This window comes from Zonotrichia albicollis, chromosome 4 (genome assembly GCF_047830755.1).
Source record: "Zonotrichia albicollis isolate bZonAlb1 chromosome 4, bZonAlb1.hap1, whole genome shotgun sequence".
In the NCBI taxonomy this organism is placed as follows: Eukaryota; Metazoa; Chordata; class Aves; order Passeriformes; family Passerellidae; genus Zonotrichia; species Zonotrichia albicollis.
Window position 1 is genome coordinate 47949158 of NC_133822.1, and position 18923 is coordinate 47968080.

Consider the following 18923-nt stretch of genomic DNA (forward strand, 5'->3'; position numbering starts at 1 on the left):
GTTTGGCAGTTTTGCACATTTTATGTTAATATTTTTGAATAAGCCTAAAGTATAACAAGTGTTTAAAAATTGTTTTATTGGACTTGAATTTGAATAGCAAGAGTTTTTCTCAATACAGCTACCAATTTATATACAAAAGCCTTTTCCAATTTGAGATTATCAATAATGATAACATAAGTTTCATAGGTATTTTCTAATAAAATGAACATTTCATAACATGAAAAAGAGGTGCATTCAAAACTGCCAACAAAAAAATTACAAAAGTAATGCAAGCCATAAACATGTCTTAGCAGTCTAAGCAGAGTTAGAGAAATATAAAGAAAAATAATTCAGACCATTACTCTAAGATGTGATAAAAGACCTTAAAAGTAGTGGTGAATGATACAGTTATGGGCAGAGACAGGTAATGTATGACTTGCACATAGAGCTGAGGTAGTTGAGAAAAACTCCTAGATGGTACTAAAATAATAGACAAATATTTGAATTTAATTTTACACATGTTAGAAAGCAAACACATGCAACAAATTTGAAAAATTAGAGAGAATATGTGAAGAATCAAGAGATATATTTTTCTTCTAAAGAGATTCATCATGTTTATAATTTCCTTGGAAAACTGTGTTTGGTGACTGTGTCAGTACAAAATGAGGGTTGCAATACAATGCAGAGAGTCACAAGGATCTCACTAGCCAGGAGGAAATATTGTCTTTCTCTCTGCACAAATGCCAGTTTGAATGTCAGTAAGACAAATTTCCTATCTGTGAAAATTATAGTCTCTAAACAAGGAAGAGTTTCTAATTTTCAAGACTTGATATTTAATGTACAACTTGATGAGTTTTTTATAATGTCTTATTCTCCTTTTTTTTCCCCCAGTAAAGAAGACTCCAGATTTTGGTAAATATTTTTTTTAGTGATTGTTTTAGACTTTTTGCCTTGGAAGTTTCCTCTGACTGAAATTAATAATCACAACATGATTGAAACCAAGAGTGATTCTGAAAAATCTGTTCTAGTCATGTCTGAGCAGGAGAATGCAAATCTACTCTCTGTGTGAGAATTTTATCCAACTGTGCAGACACAGTTATATGCACACAGGTTGTAAATAATGTGTGAGATCCAGTCAAGTCCCAAAGTCCCAGTAATTATTGTCTTATTTTGCACCCATCAACATTAGAGAAGACCCAGTCTTCTGTCACCACAGAATAAAGCTATCTTCTCTTCCTCAGTGAAACCTATTTGGCAAAGCTGCTAGTAAAGCAACTGTAGTCGGAATAATCTCTGATATATCTCTGCCTTTTTTTGATATCATTAGGAGACCTCTATTTACCACAGAAATACAAAATGTTTTGGTTCTCAAATTATTCTTAAAATATTCTGCTCTTTTACGAATAAAGTGGAACAAGATGTATGCAGCAGATAACCTCAGAAAAAGTCATTCACTAACAGTACCAGAATTCAACAAAAATGTCAGCACCACACTTAACGTCTAAGATTTGGTCAATTATCCAAAATATGTGATATACATAAGTGAAATAGCTCTACATTTTACCTACTTTGTTTATGTTGTGGGAAATAAGGTAGGTGGAGAATAGGTGGAGATCACAGAACATATATTGTTTCTTGCTATGCTGTACAGCACAAAAAGTTAATTAGGAAATATAAAAAATGTTATCAGCATTAACTAAAGCTTTGCTCTTCAGCTTTTTTATGTTATACTGTCACATTACATTGGGGAAAAATATTAACATATTCAATTCAGGCTACTAGAAACCCTCTTCCACTTGGCTGTTAAAAGGGCAGTGTGGTCATCCTACTACCTTTAGGCTGATCCTTCCTCAAAGCTCTGACCTGGGTAGCAAGATACTTGGAGCCAAAGCAACTGAAGAGATCAAGTCTTGACATTTTCAGAAATACTCTGTAGAGTAGGTTGCCCACAAACCATGAGCTGTTTTGATCTGAGCCTGCTGGCTGCAGATCAGGTACTTTCTGGTCTGCCTGTGAGATCAGCTGTGGGTTTGGCAAGGAGGGACACAAGGGGCTGCTGGTGTCCAACCCACCACCTCCTTGCCTACCCTTTCTACACTGAATTAGCCTGAGTTTTGAGTGTGCAAAAAAATCTGCCTCAGCTTTTTTTTCTGACATCTTAGTTTTTTCAGCACATCTCCTATGAAGACAGGCTTAGGGAGTTTGAGTTTTTCAGCCTGGAGATGACTCCAAGGAAATTGTTAGAAGCTTTCCAGTAACTAAAGGGAGCTTATAAAAAGGATGGAGAGTGACTTTTTACATGGGCAGATAATGATAGGACAAGGGGAAATGATTTTAAACTAAAAGAGAGGGCATTTACATTAGAAGTTAGAAGGAAGTTCTTAGTGGGTGTTGAGGCGCTACAAACAGTTTACCAGTGAAGCTGTGGATGCCTTATTCCTGGAAGTATCCCCAAAGCCAGACTGGGTGAGGCCCTGGGCAACCTGATGTAGGATGATATCCCTGCCCATTGTGGGATGGTTAGAACTAGATGACCTTTAAAGTCCCTTCCTACCCAAGCCATTCTATGATTTTAAAGTTGTCACATCAGGTGTGTCGCTACAAGCAATCTGTGCAGCTGTGCACATACAGATCATGTTTAAAAATAGTCCCTAAAGCCATGGATTTTTCAGTCTGGTGTTGTAGGATAAACTTAAATGACTGTCAGATTTTGATAGTCCTCCCACTATCCCAGTCTGCTCCTTTTAATTTACAAGAGGTAGTTTAGGTCATTTATTTTACAGCCCAGTTTTAAGGAGTTGATGATCTGCATAGTTCAGGGCAAGCTGTGGGCTTCAGCCACAAACTGAGCTTACAAAAAGGAGCAAGGGAAGACTAGAATGGCTTACACTGGCCCTCTGTTAAAAGTTATGTAATGTTAAACACTGCTGTTCATTCAGGCTCATTTCTTATGTCACTTTAATATAAATATTGTCGAACGTAAGTAGTCAAGTTAAGGATCTGCCTTTCCTTCTACCAGTTTCATTTTAGAGTAGTCGCTGCTGGTTAGGGGTGAAACTAAATACTAAGAATATGGTATCTAAAACCTGTAAACCAAGTTTTTCTATGCTTGCCTCTTGGAGTTTTCAGGCACTTTAATCTTTGGACAGATGGTGGGATGAAGATTTTAGCATCTGTATTATGAACATAAGGTCCTTGAGGGCTCCTCAAAGGCTTCAATCTCTCTGCATCTCATTTAATAGGACATATGCTTTTTCTTGACAAAACCTATGTGTAGGAAAGAGAGAATAACAATTAGTCTTGGTCAAGCATTTGATGTGAAAACAACATTCTTCAAAAGTAAATTGATTAATGGATGTCCAAGAGTCTTGTGGAAATTAATTTTCATGGAAAATTTTAGTAAACAGTTGATAGTATTTTTAGATAGTATTGAAAAAATTTCATTCTGACAAGGTCAAGGTAATTTCTTCTTTTGCATTTTGATCTTCATATTGTTATATATAATTAGATGAAGATAAATAAAGGCTGAAGTGTGGCAGTCAAAAGGAAGTACTGCATTGCATCAAAGTGCTTTAATCTCACCAAAGTGGGGGACAACCATAAAACTCATTGAGAGTTCTGAAAAAAAAAAGTAAAATTAAATTTCCTGATCAGAAAAAATTTACTTCAATTCCTACTTTTATTTCCTCCCAATTTAAACGAAATGTCAGAATACCGTAATTTCTCCCTGGCCGCAGATTCTGCTGTTATTTTCATTTGGCTAGATAAGATGCAGAGAGTGTGTTCCACAGACAAATAAAGCAATGATACAGCAGGCGTGGTTTCTGTTGATGTATTATGGATGGATAGACAAGTTGCATCTTCAAAGCTGGTGGCAAATAAGTTTGCCTTCTGGACATGTAATAAAGATTGCTCTTCTGCTTTTTTGTTTACATGGTTCCATAATTTGAGGTATCCACCATTACAGCCTGTTGCAACCAGTTACAGAAAGGTATTACATAAGGAGAAAAGGAGCACAAATGGAGACACTTCTGCAGGAGAAGAGATGAGTTTGGTAAGGACTCGTCAGTTGAAGATGAGAGAGTTGATGAGAGGGACACTGAAGGAGGATATAAAATCATGAATGACACAGAGAAGGTATGAGAAAATATTGGTAGGTATTCCTCACAGTAGAAAATATAGACAATTGATTCAGAATTTTTCATACACTGCAAATTTAACTTGGGAGTTCATTGACATTCAATGCTTTATGTAACACAAGAGTAAATCATTTCATAAACTACTAGAAAATTTCCCTCATGGAGGAAATGTTTTTCAAAAGCTACTAATCACACCCAGGCAAGAACAAAAATAAAATCTCTGTCTCAGCTAGGTAAGGTGATAGCTGGAAGCTGAGAGCAAATATTTTGTGAAATGTTCTGCTTTAGCTTAGTCTTACTTTCTTTTCATAGGCACCTAAAGATTATGCAGGCTTTTGGATGTGTTCTGTAGGGTTCTCTCTATACTTGGTCGGAAAATACAGAAAATAAGTTTTCAGTGTCTGTGGTCCCTGGACAGCCCTCACATATTTCAGAACCTTTCTGGAAAACATGAATAGATGATGATACTTTGGAAAACAAAAGTCCATGTGCACCAATGACAAAACAGGACTGTCAACATTTTTGTGAAGAACATGTAGCCTTCTGTTTGCTTGTTTGTTCCTAGCTGAATGGCTAATTTCCTTTATGCATCAAAACAATCACCAAAATCTCTTCTGAAAGTGTGCTGTTAAATGCCTAAAATTTTGGGTTCTGGGATGGAAAACTCACGTAGTAGAAGCCACATGTCCAGACTCATGTCTGCCAAAATTAAATAACAAAATCTTTTAGCAGAGACTTTTGTTGATAATTATAGAGAAATTAGACATTTCTATTTCAGTGGGCAGTTCACTTAAATTGCAAGATGTCCCTTTTCCTCAGGTTGAAGTTGGTACAATGTAAAGTTAGAAAAAATCCTCTTGAATGCATCATGCTGAGTGAATTATCATTGTTCTTGTGGCACCAGTGCAAGTGATATAATTAGCAGAGCTAGCAAGGGCATTGTCTATGAGGTCAGCTTCACCGTATTCTAGCCACTATAATTGCTGCCATGCCTCTCTGAAAATTGAACTCCTTGTACTGTTGTCTGCCCCCTTAATAATGATGTCTTCCTTCTCCTTTTCCAATCTGATAATGTGAGTTCTTGTGGCTCCACCTGCATTTTTGTAAAGCTAAGCTCAAGATCTTCTGCCTTCTCTATTTTCCCTCTTTGTACAGGGAACTGTATTTTAAAGCTACTGGAAGGGAAGTTAAGTTTATAGGAACAATGGCTACAGACAATGTGGCAGATGGCCCCACCATTGGTGCAAAAACTTCTTCAAAAGAGAGGGAAGCATCTCCTGGGTTAAGGAACCCTGGAACCAGTCCTGTTCAGAAAAATGTTTGCACACCTCTGGAAACCAATGAAGCTGGCTCTACTCATTGCTGCTTTGGGAAGGCTATTCTGTAATCAAACTTGTTTTAAGGTACAGGAAAGAACTCTTAATTTCTAGCCTAGTTTTATTGAAGTAATAACCATTTCTTTTTGAAATAAGAAGCAATTGTACTTTCACAGAGGGCAGAGTGGCAGTACCAACAATTTCACAGAGATGCTATGCTTTTATGGCAAGAGATTATTATAAAATCTTGTATACACAGCTTTTCTTTTTCCTTTCTGGTTTTCTATTTTTTTAGCTTGTTTTGTTCCAATTTCTTTCTATATCTACATTATATCTATATTATATCTATCTATTTATCTATCTATTTGTAATTTTTCTTTTGCCATTCATTGGAAAGCCAGGAATAAGCTATTACATTATGACCTTTCTGTAGCATTTTCCATTGGGACATTAATGGTAGGTTATTTATCATTTTGCTGGGAAGGAATAGATTTCCTGTCTCTTCCCTTGGGGAAACCTTATTTTCACTTGTTTCATTGACTAAATGTGCTCATTATTTAGTCTCAAGTGTATGCCTGGGGTGTAGCCCCAGTAATGATTAAATTTTCCTAGCAAATCAACACTATGGAAAATGTTTCTGATACTTAAATATGTCTCACACTTCATTTATTTTTCTGTCCTCTCTTGATTAACTTCAAGCTTGCTTTTCTTTTCTTTGTTTGTTTCTATATCCAGTGGTGACATCTCAGTTGTAGCTTTCACGATTAATTGTCACTGTTGTGTTTTCATTATCATAAACACCGAGGACAGAGAAGCCCTTTAATGAATAATTTCCTAAGGGTTACTTGTACATGTTACTTGTCTTTCTATCCTGAGGTTTGCAGGTTTTACAAAGAAGCCATTTAAAACCTTGCACAGTCAAAAAAAAACAATCCTTCACATTCTTCCTATATTCCCATCACATACACATTAACACACAGTATGCACAGATTATTACTCTGGTATTCAGATCCACTGTCTTCAAGTAAATAATGATTTAACTACTGTACAAAATTCCTTAAAATAGCAGTATTTCATCCATTCCCTTGAGCCAACAAACATTTTCAGTCATATAAATTGTTGGTTTGATACAATTATGCAATTGTTGTTAATAATTTATTGAATAATATAATTATTATCCATCTTGTGGTATAGTAGTACGCCTTCTAAGTTCTCAGTTATCTGCTTGGACAGGTATTTATTGTGGGCAGTAGTGGATTAGCTATAAAGATCTCTGCTGGAAATAGCTTTGTAAAAGACAAATCTTCATTTACTTCACATTTCTTTTTCAAGTGTTTTCCACCTCAGATTGACATTCAGCATTCATCTTTCAGTGTGTAGGCTCTCAGATGTACACTGTAAGTTTTCCATTATATAAGTAGGTGGCAATGACTGGAAAGATGAATAACAGGTCCTGGAATGGAGCTTGTCTATGGAACCCATAATTATATGCATTATTTAATTTTTACCTCCCTCTTTCATGGTGTTTTGGACCCCTCTACATACTTCACCACAGGATGAATATACAATGGATGTGACAAGTCTGAAAGGCTCTTGGGTATCAGCTCACACATTCCACTTGCTGCTGAGGGCAGAAATCAACGCCTGAACCCTTCCTATTTGGCATTATAGACAAAGAACAGGTGACCATAGGTTAACTCAATGATATAGTGAACTCAATGATATAGTGAACTCAAGAAATAGTGTTAGAAGGCAGCACAGTAAAACTAAGTTAGAGAAGATAGTTTTACATTGTAATTTTTCAGTTGAAACTGAAGCTACAGATTCTTTATTTTTGCATAAAATGTTAAGAGGTTTTGAAAGACTGAGACTGTAAGAACTGTAATAAGCTAGTAAATATTGCTCCAGGAAAACAGAAGAAAAATTTTCTATTCTCTCTTTTTCAAATGAAAAGGATACAGAGAAATTAATTTGAAGGGGAAAATGTAAAACTAATAAATATACAGCTAAATAATGGAATTGATTGGCACGCCGTGACACTCTGATGACTATTTATTTTTATTTGCTGTAGAAAAATGATGTGTAGGGAAAAAAAATCCATTATTTTTAATTGTTCATTCATTAATTCATAGAAATTTTGGATGTCAGATTGGGAGGAATCACAGTGGGTCAGCTGGTCCAACCTCCCAGCTCAAGCAGGGTCATGCTAGAGCACATTGCACAGGACTGTGTCCAAATGGTTCTTGAATATGAGGGAGAGCCCACAACCTCCCTGGGCAACCTGTTCCAGCTCAGTGGAACTTTCTGTGCATTGCTTTCTGCCCATTGCCTCTTGTCCTATTGCTTGGCACCACCCATTCATCATTCACTGAAGCTAACAGACAAAATTGGCTATGCTGATTAATGAAATGGTTTATCTAAGGAAATAGATATGAAAGGCTTTATAATCAATGTATTTTGAATCTAGATAAAACCAAGAAAAAAGAAAAACTAAGTTACACCTGCTATTGATTTTTCTGGACATTTTCTGCAGTCCTCCTTATAGTTACTCCTGTTTTTTAGGTTGGTGTTTCACTAGTATTCTGGAAAAACTCTGAAAACAATAGAAAATATTGGTATCAACTTGCTATCTTTTGTGGTGACTGTTGAAACAGAATGAGAGGAAATTTTCACAAGACTGATACTATTATTTTTACTTTTAACACTCTTTGCAAACACAGGAGTACGTTTATTGTTTCCAGAATGCATGAACCTTTCAAAAGTATGGTTTTCATAGTTTAAGATTAGGAAATTTATTTTTAAAAGAAGAAAAAAAAATAATAATGGAAAAAAATAAATAAACTGAATTCTCCCTTTCATTCTGGAGAGAGCTTCCCTGGATATTCCCCCAAAACATAAAATATTGAGAAAGGAGAAATACATGGATACAGACAAGGTTTAAAATAGGAAAACCATTAATGCAAATGATATTTTTCATTCAACAAAATTTCCTACATTGAATTCAGCTTGTGTGAGGACTCATAGCAATGTGCTACTATGAAAGAGTTGTTTAGTTTGGAAACATAAAAAACAAAATTAAATGTTGAGTGGCAGGGGGCATTTTCTAGGAATTATTTTTAAGCCAAAGGAAGTGAAAGAGAATCATGTGCTATGTATATAAAAAGAATTTCTGAAATGTTCAGGGGACTGCATAGTTCCTTCTCTTTAGTTTATACAATCTCATTGTTCTACCTGAAGCTTTGAAGACAGTAGTTATATGCAACCCTTATCTAGGACACCAATTAAAACACCTCTCCTCATCACGTAATTATATCTCTGGAGATAATTATGAATTCCATACTTACATTTTTAACCTTGAATGTAATCTCCTGGTTCATCCATCTCAGTTTGCATTAAGTTCAAGCTGAAATAATTTTATGCTTGAAAGTGAGTAGCAGGAGTGATATGGCCTGAATAAAATGTTCTTGATATCTTAGACAAAATGAATAAAGGAAAATAATAGTACAAAATGCAAAATTACTCTTCTACCTATTGTAATCTAAGCAACAATAATCCTAGATACATAACTAGCTAAGATATTCTGCTTCTTTTATGCAAATTTTCGTTTTTTGAGAGAAATCAATAAAGGGATAGAACATACCAGAAGACTTGTGTTTTATTGATTACAATTCACTATATATAATCTACTGCAGTTTGAAATGACAACTGATCTTCTTAAATGCAGAGGTCAGATTATATACTAACTGTATTCTGCCACAGAAATTACTTTCACAATGATGCCTAATGAAGACAATATTCTATAGTTTATTTATGTAACTTACTATTGCCCATAGAGATAATTTAGTGGATTGGTTGAAAATATTTTGCTTAAAGTTTTTGCAAGTGTTTTAAAATAAAAGACAGATAATCATCTGAAGAAGTACTGTTCTAAATTTTACAAAATAAAATAAAATAAAAATACTTTAGAGGTAAAACCAAAAATCGGAAATTAGTCAAAACAGGACTGTTAGATCTGGTGATGTGTCAGGACCCAGGACATCCCTGTGGCTGTCCTGAGCAGCCAAGACCCCTGCCAGGGGGCTCAGAGACCCTGACACAGAGCCCAAAATTCCTGTGGTTTTGATTATGACCCGTGGAGCAAATTACCAACCTTGTATGAAGATCAGCAAGCCACAACAGTTTAATTAGAATATTAGTGAAGTTATCACAGGGAGGAAAAGTAGATTTTAGGGTTTTTGGTAAGGGAGTTCAGGAGGCAAGATGGAGGGATCTGGGTGTGTCCAGCCTTTCCCCTTCTTCTTCTTGGCCTCCATCTTCTGCTGTGATGTTGGCACTTACAGATTGGTTTAGAGTAGAAGCTCACTATCTAACATAATTGATAGGTATTGGAAAGTAATTGAAAACATTGTATATGTAGTTTTTAGTATAAAGACATAACACGGCCCCAGGGGCAGGCAGAGTGCCTCAGACTGTCTTGCTGAGCTGACCTCGTCAGGGCAGGAGAAAATTTTTTATAGATAAGATAAAATAAACAACCTTGAGACAGAGAAATTAAGAGCCCTGACTCCTTCTTTAAGCGCCAGGCTGGGAAAAGAGACTTTCCAACTTTTCTCGGGGTCACTCTGACAAGCTAATGATCCTGACAGTGATGGAGCCATTATAACTTTCTCTGACACCAGATTATTCTTCTTGCCTTGTCAGTTTCCCTTGCCACACCAACTCTTTCGTTCAGTAAGTTGCATAATACTTTCTCCCCTTGCTCCTTCTGGCCTTTCCCAAACCATTGCAGTAAGCAGTGCTATCTGAGCAAACATTCCCCTAGTGAACTACATGCTCTGAGGAGCCAGGAAAGAGAGCACAAAGAAGATGTAGGAAAAGGGTGGAGGTTATGGCTGGCCAGAAACAAGGTGAATGAAGGGCTTAAATGTTCTTTGCTTTAATAGCAAAAATTATTGTATATTTTAGCAACAAATTGCATCTTGCCTATTAAACTATGTTTAAAATAGTAAATAAAATGCAATAAATAGACAAGATGGGAAGTATTTGAAAATTTTCCAGGCTTTTAAAATGTTTTTGTAAAATTTCCTTTAAAAGTCCTTTTCAGAAAAATTAAGTAACCTCCAGTAAATCCAGGACATTTAGTATCATGATTAACAGCCAAATACACTATTCAACCATGTCCCCAGGTGCCACATCTGCACATATTTTAAACACCTCCAGGGACAGCGACTCAACCACTTCCCCAGGCAATGCCAGATCATCCTTCTGGTGAAGAAATTTCTTTTAATATCTAATCTAAACATCCCACTGTGCAAATTGAGGTAAATTTCTCCTGATTTTTAGCAGAAGTTCCCAACCCCCACCTGGCTACAACCTCCTTTGAGGTTGTTGCAGAGAGTGATCAGTTGTCCCAGAGCCTCCTTTTCTGCAGAATAAATACCCCCTGCTCCCTCAGTCACTTCTCATCATTTATGAACTGCCTATGGCCAGTGGCAGTGGTGATTGAAACTATAGCAGACTCTAAAGAGGTTATTTGTATCTATTTACTAATGAAAGCTGAATGTAGAAAATTTTTCAAAGGAATAGATAAGCTGAAATCTATCAGTACTGATAATACTGGAAGCATCTCTGTCAAAGTGCACCTCTAGATCTTGTGATACCTCCTGAGTATGAGCAACAGACAGTGGGCAACAAGTGGGAGTAATATAGAATAAATATAGAATAAAATTTCAAAGTATTAAATGTAGTTCAAATTAAATTAAATCTGCAGAACAGAGCTTTCTAAATTTTCCCACAAAGAAGAATGTTTTACTTAAATATATATTCATGCAGTAACTAGGTGTTTTCCTGAATGGTGCCAGGAAATGGGACTCGATTTTTTTTTAATTTTTTTTTTTTGCTTTGTGGATATAGGAACATGGTGTTTATAATGAGTATTATATATATGTGTATATATATATATATATATATATATATTATATATATATATATATAAATATTATTTATTAAGAGAGGTTAATATATTTCCCTTATTTAAAGCACAAAACAGAAGATTTTTAATAGTTATTTTCAAGATATTTCTTTTTGAGCCTGGTTATTTTGGTATCTGCAAACATCTGTCAGGGAGTTAGCTTCTATAACTAACAGCAATTACAAGTCTTCATTTTACAGATCCTTTTTAATGAGATGTGGTCAGATAAGTTTCTGATGAATACCTGGATCAGCTGATTATGGCAACATGTCCACTCCAGTGAAGTAGCTCCCATTAGTTACTGCTGGTGATCAGAATCAGATCACAGAGGACATTGGATGGATGTGAGTGAGTAACTCAGGCATCCTCAGGGGATGAAGTGCAGTAGCTGACTGTGTGCAGTGAGACAAGAATACGATATCACTACAGAACAAATCATCTCCCAAAGCAGCACATATCCCAGAGCAGTACAATATTTTCCCTCTCCTTCACTGGCCTTGACTTAAGCTTCATTATAAAATGACAGAATTTGCAGATCTATTTTAATAAAAACCCTATTAAAACTTAAATGAGTGTTAGCAAATTATTTTTGCTCTGATTCAAATAATTTTAAAATTAGATATAGGTACCTAACTGAGGTACATTATGAGAGTCTGTGAGTCTGTATAATTTATAGTTGGAAAGAGTTTTTACAGTAATATTTAATGAAGCATATATGCAAAGTTTGTAAAAAACTTTTCCTAGGAATATTATGCACTCGTCTTTGCACCTTTTTCTCTTTAAATTAATAAAACATCCAAGATTGTTTTGACACCATCAGGTCCAAAAGCAAAAGCACTTCCTTTTGTTAGAGAGAAAAAAGAAAAAATATAATCAATGTGATAAAAGGAACTGTCACGTCTTATTTCTTCAGAAATGCAAGGATAATAGCTCCTAGCTGTCCTGTTTGTCAATGTTCTGACAACCCATGAAATAGGAGGAAATCCGAGGTTAGCCCAAAACGTGAAACAAACTTTGGGACTATGAGATCGGGGTATCCAGCAATGTGCTTTGGCACCTCCTTAAGGAACTTCTCTGACCATGCCAGACTCATATTCCAATATTATCAGATTTTCTTTCTGTGGGAGATATCTAATAACCTTTAGTTTTCATTATAGGTTTCTGAGAGTTTTTAATTTTTATTTTTCTTTTTATGGAAGAATTTTTTGCCAGTCATAGTCTGTGATATCCACTTAAGTGGAGCATGAACAATAGTCACAATAGGTGGCTGGCTCCCTCTTTTTTCCCAAAATGGCTATTCAGCCCTGTCCTGGAAAGTAACTGTCGATATACTATGGCTTATTTTCAAATTATAGTAATGTCTGCTTCTAATCCTATTCTTATTTCTCTTAGATAGTGTATTCATTTTAGTGAGTTTTCCCAAAAGTTTTTAAGGAAAACTAAGATATCAGTTAGACTGAGCTTCCCTTTATAATCTCTCTAGTAAGGCAAAAATGCAGTGAGATTACAAGAATCAATATCTTGTTGATCTAAATGGATCTCATTTTTCCATTCTTTTCATTCATTGACAACAACCCAATCATTCAAACAGCTCCACTTTCCATGGTAGCATAAGCTTGTGCAAATGTTTAATACATAGCAGTTTAATTTCATTTTGACTTGCACATGTTCCATGTCTTCAATTAACGGTCAGGTGCTGTTAGAAATTTTAGATTAAGACAAACAACCTGCAGCTTCCCAATCCAAATAAGCAATATTACTTCTTTGACAACTGGTTTATTATTCTGGCACTTCACTGACTCCTGAATACATTATACTTGCCCTTAAAATGGAACAGAAAGCTCTCTATTTCATAGTTTTAACTCTGAATCTAGCATACAAATTTTACATGACAACTCCTCATGGGCCAATTAATTTTTTGAAGCTATTTACTTGGATGAATATTTACTAAGTTGGCAGAGGAAACATTTAATATGGATGGGTTTGACCACAATAGCTCAGCTTTTGTGGATTTACTTAAATTACTATTAAATTCAAATGTCATCTACTTAGACTTGCACACAAAATCTCTCTCGAAATCCAGCTAGCAACTATTAACCAAAACCTGTTCAGCTTTTAAAAAATTTGAGCACCGTATTCATGTGCAAGTGTACCTTTATGAACCAGGTCTAGAGTTGGGTAAAGGTGAGCTTTTCTAAACTTGAGCTCCTTTGAGGGTAATTAAGGTGCTAATGCAAAAAGTTGTGATCCAAAAAACGTTCAGCTGACTGCTGCTAGAGTCAGTTGCAAACAGGAAAATACCTAATGTGCCCTATCATGCTTAGGGCACAATCCCACATGATGGAGAGAATGTCCCACTGTCAAGTCTGTCCCTTTGAAACCATTTTACCATTCATTAAATGCTTCAGAAGAGGATGAGGAAGCTGTGGTGCATAAGGTTGCATTGAAGGGGGACAATCACTGAACCCCTTGTTTTGCTCTCAGCTGGCTTCTGTGCCCTGCTTTAGATGCTTTGTCCTACCCTGAATGTGAAACTCAGACCATATTTGTTTTGGGAAGTAGTACACTTGGTTGGGAGCTGGAAGATCCATGTTTTGGTTTCACTGAAAAGTATTTCTAAATGTCTGTCTAAACCTGGCAAACCAGTGTAAAATGTGCAGATGCTTCTTGGAGAGCCTAAACCCAGCACTGCACCTTCCATTAATACATCCTAACCAGCAGATATGCACTAGTCATCCTCTTGATATTTTCCCTTCTCTGGCTATAAAACAGCTGAAAACAGCTAGGCCACTTTTCTGCACCACAGCATGACAGCAGGACTGGAAGGAGCAGTAATGCACCTGAACCATTCCTGATCCCTTCCCCTCACAGTAATGCTTAAGGAACTTGCTGGTGGCATGTGAAAACACACAAACTTTTTTTTATTTCTAGGCTGAAACTGGCTCTGACTCTCCAATTGCTCAAATGCTTCTCTCAACCATGATTAAAAGACAATAATGATTTCTCAGTCAGGGAGCAACCAGTTCTACAAGTATCAAAAATCTATTGCATTTCCTCCCTGAGGTCTGAAAGCAGGAACAACTTCAACTCTCGGCTTTTGCTCAGTATTTCTAGCAGGTTAGCCTCCTTGCCTGTGCATGTGCTTTTTTAAGGGGCTGCTAAGTATGTTGGTTAGTATCCTGCCTCTCTTAAGATTTGGATTCTACTCTTTAGCAAGTGGAGATGGAGACACACACACTTAAAAAAAAATAAATAAAAAGAAATATAAGAAACTTTAATTTTAATTTTGGCTCTGACTACAGCTTTTAGTGTGGGGATGTAAGTTTGATCCTCTCCTTTCCCATAACTCATTTGCTTCAATTAATGTTAATGGAAACTTAGATAACCTTGAAACAGAAATTATTTTCACCAAACAAATTCCAATAGCCACAACCCTTCAGTCTCTGGTAGCACTCAAATCTCTAGATGAGGTGCAAATATCATAGAGCTAATACTCTGGTGACCAAGAAGAAAACATTTAATAGTGCCATTAGTGCACTATTTGCCTTCACTTTCTGGTTTCGCTCACGCTGGAGGCTGTAGAGGATTCACTTTCCTCACATGTAGAAAAGCATGAGGATGGCTTGTGAACATATCCTACCCATAGTTTTGGAGGTTTTCTGGTAGCAGAAATAGAAAATATATGCTAGGGTAGAAAATTAAGCAGAAATGTGAAGAACTTTTTTACAAGTTTCAGTTATGTTAAACTCACTCTCTAAAAACTTGCTTGATCTTTTTACTTTTCTACAAGCTAATTAGGAACATTTTTTGAAAAAATTTATCCAGCAAGATGATGCAGTAGTGTGATGATATATGGTAAGAAATGAAAAGAAAGTCATTATTTAAGTGATTTAATAAAAAATTATATGATTTTTGAATAAATTGATATTCATAAAAGCGGTGAATTATTCAGTGAACAGCTTTTTACAACTCTGAAGTTTCTTGCAGATCATAAAGTGCTACATAATTAGATAGCAAATAATAACAATAAAGGAATGGAATACAACAAATATTCTTAATGAGACTGACATAGGAACAGCAAAATTAACTAAATAAGATATATTTAATCAGGTTTTATCAGTTGTCTATACTATTCAATTAACTTTACCATAATTTATTTATTATTAAATTATTTCATAAGTCAATTTTACTCTAGATCTATAGCCCATGCTTCTGCTTCCATTACAGACATGGCATAAAGCTACTTGAGCAATACCAGTTATAATCCAAGCACAAAAGTGATGGCATTTCTGTAGCCCTAATTTGAGGAAAGGTTTCTGTGGGCCTAAACATGGAACATATTCAAAGGATAATATAGACTTCAGTACTAAGGAATTGTCCATGAGAGCAAAACCTCCCCTTTTAGGTTGTACAGTCTCAGAATGACACATTATTTCTTATGACATGCCTCTAAATTTTCAGTGGCTGTAGATAATGCTGTGAACAACCTCAGCTTAATTACCCTAGATAGATGTCCACAGCTTTACAACATTGAAACAGATGATCATTACTAGGGTATGGCTGCACAGAGAGGTGAGTCAGCTGGATATGGGCCAGCTGAAATTTTAGCAAAGCCAGCTACATTAGCCAACCCTCTTTGTTTAAAGACTGTTGTTTTATACATTCCAAAATGCTTACTGGCTTCCCATGAAATATGATGACTTTGAGAGAACCAATCACCTGGAAGATTTCCAGTTCAAACTCTGATGTCATATAAATAGGGTTTCCCTGAGACAAGTCTCCCTGTTTAAATTTAATACCATGATAGATGCTGCAACCCTTGCATGAGAACACAAAAAGTATGGCTCAAATCAGTGTTTGTACTTTTGAAGCCCTTGTAAGTGGTGAAATTCTGCTGTTGTCTGAGTTCTGTTAAAAGATATTACCTCCAAAAATCCTTTATGGTGTAGATTAGCACACATGGTATGTATTTGCAGGCCCTGGCTCACCAGACAGAAGATGAGAACATCTGTCACAAGAAAAGAAGCAAACTGTTGGTTCATGGCTGGTATTTGTTATCTGGGATTAACAATCAGAATGAAGAGCTGTGTCTTGAGGCCAGGGTAGTATGGGATACCAGGACTGGGCCTAAGCAGCCAGGCACAAATCTGGGCACACCTGGCAACAGCAGGGCATCAGGTGCTGCTTGTTGTGAGAGAAGGTCATGGACAGAAAGGTATTGAGGTTATATAATCAGGAAAATGCCCACGCAAACAGCTTCTTTTGTTTGGCCACAGGATCCTTCCCACTGAAACAAATATCAAAACTAGAATGTAGAAAGTAAATAATAGGAGAGTAAAAATGTCTCTTTAATATGTCTCTTTAATGTCTCTCCCTTTTCTTTTTGGAAAATAAAGAGTAAATTTAAAAACAAATAAAAAAAATTAACCTAGAAATTAAATGGCAAAATCTTTGTTTATATGAATTTCAAATTGCAGAGTGCAGCAGAGTTCAGGCCTCTGAAAGGTGTGAAACATACCCCTTCTTTGATCTGTGCTGTAAAACACCAATAACATCTATTTAAACCTCTTGTCTTTGGACAGGTTTTAACTGGAGTACCTACACATTTGTCAGTCCATCAGTGACAACACTTATTCCACCAGATGCACAGTGAAGTGGATAAATCCCAAATCTTCCTCCCTTCCTTTTAGAAACACACAACCTTATACCATATTTTCAAATATCATGACCACAGTCATCTCAACCCAAACTGCTCAAGGTCTAATTGCCAGTCCTTTTGTTATACAACCCATAGGACACAGGACTGAGACATGGAACTTCAAAACTCTCACATCATGCATAGTTCTTTCTTTTTGTTATCCAACTGGAAGTCTGACAGAAAACATCAGTTTTTTCATAAGCAGGCATAGTCCATGCCTTAAACTATCATTTAAAAGCACATCTTTGCAAAGCAGCTCCAAGACTCCCTTCAATCAGCCTTTTTAATTAATACAGAAAATAGGGTTATGTATTTTAATGTATTTTAATCCTTTCAAAGAAATCTGTACTTATAATTTTTTTTTTATTAAACATTTTTGGGGTCTTTTTGAAGAAAGTAATTTCATTGTGGAACAAGGCCTGTACTGGAATTGCTCCAATTGTGCAAAAATTGTCTGTGATGATTTTTTAAACAAGATATTGATTTACTTTAGCTATTTTCTTTTCTGTATTGCACTGTTTCTTCACAAAGGCTCCACTTCATTTCCAGAAAAGTACGTGGAAAACAGTTTTCAGAGCAGCCTCTCTGAGGAATCATTGAAATCAAGCCTCAGCTTTGCACTTAGAAGCCTCTGTGCTACACTGTGTTTATATGAAAGCACCACCTCAGCTATTGAATGAACATGTCTGGGGCTAAAGGTATGAACTGCAGCAACCTATGCTGCAGCCATCTGTCCAAATTAAAGTGCAGCTTTGTTCCCTGCCCCCTGGGGACAAGAGGGAAAATGCAAGCTAATGGAAAAGTGAGCTTGCTTATTGAGTGAAGGAGCAGGAATAGCTTAACGTGGCCACTGTTGGTCAAGCAGCGCTATTGAAATTTCCAAACTCATCAATCTGCAGGATATTATGGTTTTGACATGTTATTTGCTCAACAAATGTGAGGAAAAAGAGAATCTACCCTGTTGACTAGATTATTTGTTGTGATCCATTTACTTACACCTATTACTCAGTGGCTGAAAAGCAGCTGTCTTGATATATGCTCATAAGCATTTGGCATAGGTACCCTTAGACCAGACCAGCTGAGCTCTTTCCTAAATTAAAGTAAAACAAAGAAATAAACAAGATTAAAGTAAATGTCAATAAGAAGCACTTCATAAATAATCTAATATGTCAAATAAAATATAGGAAATTAAGAAGATGACAGAAAATTAATAGATGTGCTAAAAGCAACCTCATATTACCCAGTGCTGAAAAATTTACAGTCGTATAGATGCTATAAATTTGTGACAAAACACAGGAACGGAAACAAATGGGAAGTAAGGCAGCAAAGTCAGTGCTGAAATGCTTGTGATACTAGAAAACTATTCTACTAACCAGAGTACTGGGATAGGTGCAAAAATTCTAGTGAATTCCATTGAAGACTCAAGTCATGAATGCATGTGTAATTTATATTGGTATCAATTTATGGTAAAAGAAATTTTATTTTTTTTAGGGGTTTCATTTTGTGCATTTAATTAAAAATATTATTTTGGCTTAAATTTCAAGGAAATTTGGATTCTTTTTCCATAGGAATTTAAGGCTTTTCTGTTTGTCTTATACAGAAACATTTTCCTGTGATTCTTATTTCTGTCAATGAATGAGTGTCAACATGTCACTCTTCGCAGTTAATACACAGGCTGTAGTGCCCCTGTTACAGTAAAATTGGGAGAACAAGCTTTCTAAATGTTTTACTTTGACCTGTCAATCGTCTCCTTCGCTGAATGCAAAAGACAACTGTCCATGTCTGTTTGCCATGCTCAGGGACAGGTTCCTCTATTCTTC

At 36.0% G+C, this 18923-nt stretch overlaps 1 long non-coding RNA gene across 2 annotated transcripts in view; it reads right to left on the reverse strand.

Annotated features, from left to right (window-relative positions):
• Positions 1-465: 465 nt before the first annotated feature.
• The window catches only part of LOC113460001 (uncharacterized), a 46675-nt gene continuing 28217 nt past the window's right edge, over positions 466-18923 (reverse strand). Inside the window, exons 6-7 of one of the 2 annotated variants that reach the window (XR_003381628.2) lie at positions 18100-18193; positions 466-3246 (exon numbers count right to left, since the gene is read on the reverse strand). This is a non-coding gene — a long non-coding RNA (uncharacterized LOC113460001). Of the gene's footprint in view, positions 3247-16206; positions 16414-18099; positions 18194-18923 lie in introns of those variants that run through there. The other variant, XR_012580179.1, reaches the window with a different exon arrangement.